Raw genomic sequence first — 9,105 nt, 5'->3', positions numbered from 1 at the left:
GTCTTGGGGAGTTTTGCCTGTAATAATCCGTAAGCATTCAGTGTAGTGTGTTTGGTATTATGCTGTTTCCACATGAAACTGTACCAGCTAAATACTGCCAAGTAATTCCATGCATTGTCTTATCATTGAGTCTTAAAATGCATCCACAATGACCTTCAGAAACTGTAATATATGAAAAGCATCCTAAACTTTTCAGAATCAGAAGAGAGCAGTTATGGGGAAAGTCCTTACTTTAAAAGGACACTGTCATGTAGTTTAGGCCCAAAATTAAGATTTTTATTAAATAGTAGGACCAAAATCGTCAAACCTGGGGGCCTAAATTACGCTTCAAAATCCATATCTAAACATACAAATAAATGTGGCCTGATTCATCTAGAGCACCTGCTGATTCTGTTTTAGTCAATGGGAGCTGCAGATGTTTAACAAATTTGAATGTCAAATTACTTGTATTTAGGTGTCTAAATATGGACTCTGGAGCCTAATTTTAGGCATCCAGGTTTGAAACTATTTGGTCTAGGTTCCGTACAACAATAGGAATGCTTTCATGGATTTAAACTTTCTGTTGGGTTGTTTCTTATACAAACACTGTGGCAGCATTGCTAGTGTATGAGAACTGGAAGGAGAACCGATGAGAAGCAAGAATGATACTGACAAGAAAACAAATATCATAAATAACCAAAAAAACCTTAGATCATTAATAAGCCAAGATGGTGGCCCTCAGATTTATGCTTAATTTGATGGCACTTGAACCCCAGTTCTGCAAACACTTATGCCCATGTTTAACTTTAAGCACATGAGAATCTTACTGAAGTCAGGGGGCTCTGCACAGTTGCAGGGATATGCCCATATGCATCAATTTTCAGGATTGGGGGCCTTTTTCCATGGAATCTCACCAAATGAACCATTTGAAAATCAATCAGTGGGAGATTGTGGGTGAGAATTGTGGCGGGGAGGACCCATTAAAGGACAGTTCTTTTATAAAGTGGTCCATGGAATGAAAATGTCACAGAACTGCTGATCTGAGGCATTGTTAGTAGTAACACAAGTAAGGCAATCTATATGTGTCTTAAACTGACAGCATCCCCTTTTTAAAGGGGCTCTGTTGAAATATTTTTTATACTTTTTTAAAACTCACTGTTTATATTCTGTTTACAATGGCCCTTGTTGATCATGGAAGTTTGAAACTGAAATAGATTTTCATTTCAAATTTTTTCCCATTGTCCACACACACACACACTGGCCTGTTGTTATAGGGTTGCTCACAAGTGGTGAGCTTCTGGCTTTGCATTAGGATTTTTTAAGCACTGAATAATTTGTTTAGAGGAGGGAGGGAATACTATCCAGAGAGAATGATATTGGTTTTTGTTTTCAAACAAATGTAACAAATACAAATAAAGATGTGTCAAATTTGGGGCCTAATGATCCTGACAGGGTCCATGTAGAGTGATAACTGATAAGTTTTCCGCAGGATTTTGAAAGGGTAATTGTTGGAATAAATACCCGAAGAAGTATTTGTTTTTTTGTTTTTATCTTTGGCTGCCATAGCCAAAATTTGTAAACGTATTGATACGCCTGTAAATATTCTCATTGTAAACCACCATTAAATATGGTGTTAGAGAAAACCCAAAACAGATAGTTAAGCCAATCAGTATATATACACTAATGTGACATTGTAATGGACCTATATACAAATTGTACTTAAGCAGAATTCTGAAGAGAAAATAATGGCTAGTTGAAAGGCTCTAGTTACTTTATTGGTTGCTGTCTATTTATTGCTTTATTTTTACATGTTCCATATGACATAGAGAAATAGCAGATGCCCACAGCCTTAATGAAATGGAAATGTCATTTTGAAAGCTACTGATGTATTACTGGGCTTAATGATATGTCCTGCTTACTTCAATCTTGTGAGGGAATAAATGCACAAACTCCAAAAGCTCATTGACTAGGGATAGAACGTTTGTTTACTCTAAAGTAATTAAGGGCCTGATCTTGTGAGGTGCTGAGTGCCATTCCCATTGACTTGGCAGCCTGCAGGATAGGGGACTTGCAGAAAAAGGCTAAGCAGTCCAACTTGGAAGCTTTTTTTTAACCAGAAAAACAATTGTCTGGCTCTTGTAAAAAATAACTGCCACTCTAACATTTAGTAGTACACTACTCCCTATGTAAACTGATTTATTTCCATGAGACTGCTAAAAGCTTGTATAGAGGAGGGAAATTTGCACTAGTGTAATTATGTCTATGTAGCTATACTAGTGAAAACCCTAATGCTCCAGGCACCAGCGTGTCAAGCAGGTGCTTTCGGCTGCCACTCCGGAGAGGGGCGGCACGTCCAGCTATGCGGCGGCAATTTGGCGGACGGTCCCTCACTCCGGCTTGGAGCGAAGGACCTCCCGCCGAATTGCCGCCGCAGATTGCGATCGCGGCTTTTTTTTTTTTTTTTTTTTGGCTGCTTGGGGCGGCCAAAACCCTGGAGCCGGCCCTGAATGCAGCCACACTGCCTTGGTGCAAAACGTGGCTTGCACTGGTGCAGAACATCTACACTGAGAGTAGTTAAATAGGGGAACCCCCCCATCCTGTATACACAGGCCTAAATTACTGCTCATTGTGAGTAAGGATAGCAGAATTAGCCTCTCTAGGTTCTCAACCAGGGGTACAGAAGTCTTCCCTGGGGTACATCAGTTCATCTAGATATTTGCCTAGTTTTACAACAGGCTACATAAAAAGAACTCATGGTGTCAGTACAAACTAAAATTTCACATGGACAATGACTTGTTTATACTGCTCTCTATATAAGGCTACGATTTTGGCATGGACAGGATGCAGGCAATAAATAAAATCACAGAAAAGTACACAGGGCTGGCATTTGGGGATAGCAAGCAGGGCAATTGCCCAAGGCCCCATGCCACAGGGGGCCCTGCAAAGCTAAATTATGGGCAGCAGGGCTCGGGCTTTGGCTTCACAAGTGAAAAACAGGCTCACGTGTCACTCTGAAATGTAAGTACAATATTTATATTCCAATCAATATACTTTATAATTATATGGTAAAAATGAGAAAGTAACCATTTTTCAGTAATAGTGTGGCTGTGACACTTCTGTATTTTTATGTCTGATTCTGTAAGCAAGTAGTTTTTAAGTGAGGTGAAACTTGGGGTACTCAAGACAAATCAGCCTCCTGAAAGGGGTATAGGTCTGGAAAGGTTGAGAACCACTACTCTAGGCAAAGCTATAAATCTAAAAGGTAACAAATCCTAACTAGGGACAGAACCAAAGTAGGAACTTTAGGGGAGGGTGGAAAGAGGGAGTTGGTGTTCCCAAGTAGCTCATGCACATTGTAAATCCCACTAGAAAATCCTGACTGACTTGTATTTCCAGGATTGCAGAATGTGTACTCGCTCTCCTTTCGGGCCTTGTATGGAGGTGTCCTGCATCTCTTAAGTAGTGTACTGTAATGTGGATCATTGCTAGACCTCAGAGCTTATCTACAAGGGTAGAAATTAACCAGTTTAGCTATTTTGGAATGACTGCTATAGCTATTCAGGCATAATTTAGCTATTCTGGAATAACTCCCCCAGGTGGACCATCTGTTCCAGAAGAAAAGTGATTTATTCCTAAATAATTACTTAGCTTTGAAAGTGGAGTAATTATTCTGGAATAAGTCATTTTTTATTTTGGATTAGAGTGATCCCCTGGGCAGATACTCTGGAATAGTTATGCCGATCAGTTTCCCCACATAGAGAAGCAAATAATTCACAGTGAACAGCTTATCCACCAAATGTCACCTCTTGTGTCTTGCAAAATGCCTGCCAACAGATTAAAATACCCTCACCTTTGGTAATTGAATGTATTAAATTAATGTTTTTAACTCTATGGATTCATCCTGAATAAGTCACTTGTGAGTATTTGACCCTTGCTATTTGTGCTGTACTGGTTAGTTGTGATTGGTAAGATAAGTCGCACAGCAATGTTTCTAGTTCATGACTGGATGAGTGAGCAAGCACCTCCTTCCCTGCACAGCTCATCTTCACAGCTTACAGAGAGGGACTGCTGAATGGCTTCCAAATGGGGGGATGAAGTTGCTCAGTCGGTGGTAACATGGAACTGTGAAATGCTATATTCTTCTGCATTGTGGAACCCTGTAGCTGTAGCGTGATGCAGGTTACAATCTATGAAGATATAAAACAAAAAACCCACTGCACCCACCAAACCACAGTTGCACATCTCATTAGTGTTGGAGCCATGATTTTTTTCTACTCACCGTGTCTTTAAAAAAAAGAAATTTAAATTTAAAATATAAGTCAACCCAGAACTACAGCTGCTTATGTGAACATCCAATAAGTGTTATGTATGAGCAAGGATGAGTTATTACTGGTTAGAGTGTAAAGGGCCCAGTTATGATTGCTCTAGCACATATATGCATGGGTGGGGCTGGTAAAAGGATTCATGGGGCACTTCTCCCCCATCCACACCCCAGCAATTCCACATAGGAGGCAGCCATTATTTGGCTGTTTGTGAGGGTCACCACCTGAGGGATTGAAGTGGGGAACTTCAGTTCTGAAAGTATGAGTCTGTACAGTTTGAGCTAAAGAGTCAGGCTCTGTAACTGACCATTGTACCAAACTCTCATCTTCTGGGGATCAGGCAGAGGGGGACTTGTAACACATGCTGACCCTGACCACTGGATTACACATGCACAACACTGAAGACCAACTAGCACTGTTAGCAGGGTACACCACACCAGAGGGTGGATGGCTGAGGAGGGGTGTGGCCAGGGACCCTTCCCTTACTACCATGCACCTGTTACAGCAGCTCTGCCCCTATTCCATAGCTGTTACAGGGGGTGCCATTGAAGCTGTTCCAGTTATTACCCCAGTGGTGGTATCTGCTCTTGTTCTGCACAGACATCATATTTCCAAGGATCCCTGCTTGGGTATTTTACTTTCTCCCCTTCTAACACAACTCTCCTTGCATTACTTTGGCACTAAAATATAATATATGGTATGTAAAATGTGAGTGAGTTAACATTGCTCTGGGAACTCAAACCTTTGCACTTCCTAACTTGTCTGTCTAAATATGTTGCTATAACATAGGTTTCTTCACTTAATAGTATTAGGCAAGGGTACTGTCAACACGTTGTAAGTGGCATAATTAAAAAAATCTTGTAAAGATCCGAACTATAGCCCTGACCCCATAGGACTAAGACCTATTTAAAGACACTGTTTAATCATTTTTAAAGCTGGCATTTTTAATTCCTTGGGATCTTGTATGATGTTAATCCTATAGCAGTTCAAGGCTGATGAGGTCTTTTCTAAGCATGCAGAGCTCTTGGCACTTTTTCTTTTTTTAAACCAAGGTCTGGAATGAGTGATTAAAATACCTGCAATGAGTGAACAACACAGTAATAATTACAGTAGGAAAGAAATATAAAAATTAAAATCCAGTACATGTCTGGCTTGACAGCAAGGGGAATTCCCACAAACCTATTAGCAGTCTAGCCCTGCTCCTGATGTGTGCCATCGTTTGCATGATAGAATTTGTATTAAGCTCAAATTACAATTTCTTTTTTCAGTGCTATCATTTTAGGGCAAGATTGTGGCGTTAAGCCGCTATCCTTATTCGGGTGACAGGTAAGTAGGGGGCTATGAAATGGTGCTCTCTCCCAGAAGTACACCTCTACCCCGATATAATGCGACCCGATATAACACGAATTCGGATATAACGCGGTAAACCCACGCTTTGGGGGGGGCGGGGCTGCGCACTCCGGTGGATCAAAGCAAGTTCGATATAACACGGTTTCACCTATAATGCGGTAAGATTTTTTGGCTCCCGAGGACAGCGTTATATCAGGGTAGAGGTGTATATCTGCTATGGCAGACAGAATGCCTCCAGGAACTCTTCAGAAGTATTGGCTTCAGTGGCCCCTTCTTCACCCTTTTACAGGGTGAATTGGCCTCTGTTCCACCCACATGCTAACCTAGCTCTTCTAACCAATGAGAGAGGTGTGTGTGTGTGTAGTCCCACCCTCTCCCTTACTCAGGGCCGCCCAGGAGAGGGGGGGCAAGTGGGGCAATTTACCCCGGGCCCGTCAGGGGCCCCCATGAGAATATAGTATTCTATGGTATTGCAACTTTTTTTATGGAAGGGGCCCCCGAAATTGCTTTGCCCCAGGCCCCCTGAATCCTCTGGGCGGCCCTGCCCTTACTCCCCTCTTTGAGGATCTAGGTCCACGCTCTGCATTAGGAGCTCTATCTTACCAGTTGCTAGGCATACTGGCTCTATCCAATATTAAGCCTATGATTTCACCTGTCCTTGTGCACAGGCATGTCTCCTATCACCTGTGCAGGCTTTAATCCAATGCTCATTGAAGTCAATGGAAAAAAATTCCCATTGAGTTTAGTAGCCATTGGATCAGGCCATACAGAGGAAGTGGAAGCTCTTTGTACTTTCCTTCCCTTTGTCACCACACAGAACTGGGCACAGTGCAACCCTAACTGTATTCATTTTAAAAGCCTATAGTTTAACTAGCTCTGTACAGAAAAGTAATTGTCAGCATTCTTCAGAGCGTTCCCTACACAGGCACTGCACTAGAATTTGTAAAGGAACAAACCACCAACACTCAGAAATCATTCTTTCCTTCAAATTGCCTTTCCCAGAAACACTTCCCATTCCATTTCAAAAAAGGTTCTTTCTACAACTAATTTCCTGTCTGTAATTCATGAAAGCAGTTCTTCGCTGATGCGCTCAGTGGCTTTATTTCTCAGCTGTGAGCCAGTGGACTCCCTACTTTAAACACACACAGATCTAAGCCTCCCAAGGAGCTTAAATTTTTTTTTCTGTTGTGCTAACATTGAAAAGCTACATCTTACAATAAAATGGAAAATCTAAAAAAACTGTGGCAGTCTAGTTACATGCAGTTTTGTTGGAGTAAACACTTGGTTATTCAACAATGAGTCATTTCTGCAGTAACCTCATTCTGTCATGACTTTATCACATGCACTTGCTCGACAAAGCAACAGAGCCAAATGCTGCACTCTTTTAAAACATGAAACATTCTCGTAGCTAATTCATAATTCTCAAGTAAAATAGTGAAGCCTTTGTAAGTTCTGTAAGTGTAACAGAGCAATGTGGCCTTCAAAGGGAAAACACTTCAGAGGATATTAAAAATAATTATGAAAAAGTCTGCTCACTCTTTAGCTCTTACCCCATTTTCCTGCTTCCCTGCTACCCCCACTCCCCATTAGGGTAACCAGATGTCCTGAATTTAGGGGCTTTGTCTTATCTAGGACCCTATTACCCCCACATAGAACCCTATTACCCCCCACCCCTTTGTCCCAATTTTTCACACTTGCTATCTGGTCACCCTAACCCAAATACTCTTCGTTCCCCATCTTCTTCAAAAGCCAACAAAGGTAATTCGAATTTCTGCTTTTGGAGCATATTGTGTAGGGGCAGAGTGCGTTCAAGAGTGCATTGGCTTAGCTTCACTCCCATTGCACAGGAGTTCCCTGAATGGGTGTTTCACCATTCACTTCAGTGGAAGCAGGGTTGGGCCCATGCTGAGCCCTTTAGAAAACTCCACCCATAATGCCTTAAAGTCTTCAAACTGGTTTCTTATTGGTCCTACAGGGCCAATATGGGCAGAATATGGTCCTGCACCTTTATTTGACAGGGAAAAATGGAACAGGCATGATGCTCCCCATGGACTGATGGTTATCCAGTCACTTTTGCTAAACCATTCAGCACATCTTGAATTATTACATGGTCATTTTAATTGGCCTTTTAGTGCCTCGAATAACAGACCAATCATCAACATTGACAGAAGAGGGAGTAAACCGCACAATGATGGCACAGTAATGATAGCACAATAAGGGCAAGGTACTAAACTGGGACAAGCTGTGAACATCAATGACATGAGTAAAATAAAGCAAATGGAATTAAAAAAACCTGAAGGTTATTTGAATGATTTTGTAGCTGACTATACATCAGTGCACCTCACCTACATAAATACAGAGTTCTTGCTGCATGGTTTAAGTCTCAGTCACATAAAAGGGTCTGATGTATAATATAGTAGGCACCATTCAAAACAGCCATTAGTGCAAATAGGAGATGAATTTACCTCCTCAGCATTTGCCATTTAAAGCATAGGAATATGAGAAATATTGCAGTAAAGTGAAATATTGCAGTGTGATAATTGTATTTTTTTTAAAGCTACATTTTGTGTCTAGAAAGCAAAGCCATGCATTTGCTGTTTGAATTCCAGCAGTGCCCTAAGGCCCCAATGAAGACCAGGGCTCCATTGTGGTCAGTGCTATACAAACACATATGAAAAGTCTCTGCCTCAAAAAGCTTACAAAACCTCAGTCTGCCAGGAACAGGAATCTGTTTTAGTTATAGAAGAATTATTTTTTTTAACTACTAGTTCTGCTCCAACTTCTAGACCTTTTTCCATTGCTAGTTTACGCCAATTTACCTCCATCAATCCATAGACCAAAGTTGGAGGAGGGGGATGCTGATGGAGGAGAATGGAAAAAATGTGCATAGAATTGATTAATACCCCCAACATGCATATATGATCACTTGTTTTCTAGCATGTGGTGTGAAAAGAACTTGAAAGAGTTAAGAGCCTGGAATATTTTAATCCATCTTCTGAAGTTAGTTTTGTCAGCCAATAAATTGCATGTTTTTCTAAAAGAGAAACCAGTAACAACACCTGCTGTAATTTTCTGTCTATGATCAGTAGGATATATTGGATTTAATGGACCCATGAATTTACAGATTCACAGCATGTCATTGCTTCCAGTGCTTTGGCTATTAATTATAGTATTGATCTGAAAGAATACAGCAGTTTTTTCATTTGTCACTGTATTGTTGGCTTAATCTGAGGATTTAGCTGTAGGCTGTAATTAAGATGGTCCTACCAAGTGTACAGGGAGACACTGTGATGTTTCAAAGAATTAAGTACAGACTTTTATGGTGATTTAGGGAAATTCAGGGTTCAAGGTAGAAACATAATAAGCATAGTGAGTTTGCATTTAGCTGTTGTTTTTTAAACTAAAGATCTGTTATGAAAGAGCTTGGTAGGCATAAAAAAATCCAAATATTTAG

The sequence above is a fragment of the Terrapene carolina genome, unplaced genomic scaffold, assembly GCF_002925995.2.
Source record: "Terrapene carolina triunguis isolate 2854851 unplaced genomic scaffold, T_m_triunguis-2.0 Scaffold88, whole genome shotgun sequence".
Lineage (NCBI taxonomy): Eukaryota > Metazoa > Chordata > Testudines > Emydidae > Terrapene > Terrapene triunguis.
This window is presented reverse-complemented; position numbering follows the sequence as displayed.